This window comes from Sinocyclocheilus rhinocerous, unplaced genomic scaffold, assembly GCF_001515625.1.
Source record: "Sinocyclocheilus rhinocerous isolate Xijiao unplaced genomic scaffold, SAMN03320098_v1.1 scaffold35277, whole genome shotgun sequence".
Taxonomy (NCBI): Eukaryota; Metazoa; Chordata; class Actinopteri; order Cypriniformes; family Cyprinidae; genus Sinocyclocheilus; species Sinocyclocheilus rhinocerous.
Window position 1 is genome coordinate 1 of NW_015623981.1, and position 536 is coordinate 536.

A 536-nucleotide genomic window follows, 5' to 3' on the forward strand; every position below is an offset into this window, starting at 1 on the left:
GGTTCCTGCGTCACCGCGTCGTATTTATTTACCTGCACGAAAAAGACAGCGCTTTCTTATACGTGACGGGATCCAAACCCTGGACTTGGTCTCTTTAGTACCGGGCCCAAACATAGATCGCATCAGCTCCTCTAGCCCTATTCTTACTGACCGTGCAAGCCGATGTCATCTACCTGTGTTGGTGGTATAGTGGTGAGCATAGCTGCCTTCCAAGCAGCTGACCCGGGTTCGATTCCCGGCCAAAGCATTTCCTTTGGTTTGGGCTGAAGTCAAAGCAGAACTCCTTCTGTAACCTCTGGCTGTAACAAAATCTTTTGGATGTGTCGTTCGGTAGCAGAAAAACAATATACCTCCCCGTCAGGGAATCGAACCCCGGTCTTCCACGTGACAGGCGGAGATACTGTCCACTATATTAACGAGGAGTTTTTCATGTATGAGTTCGCCCCCAGCCAACGCCACTGCACCGACATCACTAAACAATGCGTGGGTGTGTTCACCCCCAGCCAACGCCACTGCACTCTCATCACTTTGCAATG

General features: G+C 50.7%; 2 non-coding genes across 2 annotated transcripts; one reads left to right on the plus strand and one right to left on the minus strand.

The window, feature by feature from the left end:
* The first annotated feature begins 175 nt into the window (after positions 1-175).
* trnag-ucc (transfer RNA glycine (anticodon UCC)) lies at positions 176-247 on the plus strand. Its single transcript has one exon. It is a non-coding gene; the product is annotated as a tRNA-Gly (tRNA).
* Positions 248-350: 103 nt separating this feature from the next.
* trnad-guc (transfer RNA aspartic acid (anticodon GUC)) lies at positions 351-422 on the minus strand. Its single transcript has one exon. It is a non-coding gene; the product is annotated as a tRNA-Asp (tRNA).
* Positions 423-536: the final 114 nt, after the last annotated feature.